This window comes from Tigriopus californicus, chromosome 8, assembly GCF_007210705.1.
Source record: "Tigriopus californicus strain San Diego chromosome 8, Tcal_SD_v2.1, whole genome shotgun sequence".
Taxonomy (NCBI): domain Eukaryota; kingdom Metazoa; phylum Arthropoda; class Copepoda; order Harpacticoida; family Harpacticidae; genus Tigriopus; species Tigriopus californicus.
In genome coordinates, this window is record NC_081447.1 from 12,567,686 (window position 1) to 12,568,170 (window position 485).

Sequence of the window (485 nt, forward strand, 5' to 3'; positions counted from 1 at the left end):
TTCCTCCTTTCCGCCGAAGGCTCTGTTCACCAATTTACAAGTTCAAGGTACTTTGTAAGCATGAGCGAGACTCTCCAAGGAAGGGAGTTGGTCGCCCTTACCACTTTGTCGAACGAATGAGGCTCAAACTCGCCATTTTGACATCGTCGTCATCGTCGTGCTCTTTATACTTTGTTGTGTCTGTCATGTCAATGTCCAACCGTTATCGTTGGTCCAAGGAGGCCAATCTCTTTCATTGCTCTAATGGACGACGAGAGCAGCCGGACTAGGCGAATGTTGGTCTTTAAGTGAGCTTTCAGAAATGGCTCCTTCTTGTTGGAGACGAAATCACGGTCTCGATTACTGGATTACTACTAGATTGAAAGTTCACGTTGCAGAGAAACAAAGAAGACGCCGCTTTTTAGGGGGCCTTCAGCCTTCAGAAGACCTGTCGGGAAAGACAGTTAGTTCTTTTTATGATAATATGCCATAGAATGTAGGTCCCT

General features: G+C 46.0%; 1 protein-coding gene across 1 annotated transcript in view; it reads left to right on the top strand.

Moving 5' to 3' along the window:
* LOC131885416 (uncharacterized) overlaps positions 1–485 on the top strand; it is a 25,120-nt gene that overhangs the window by 23,899 nt on the left and 736 nt on the right. The gene's annotated exons all lie outside the window — the stretch shown is intronic.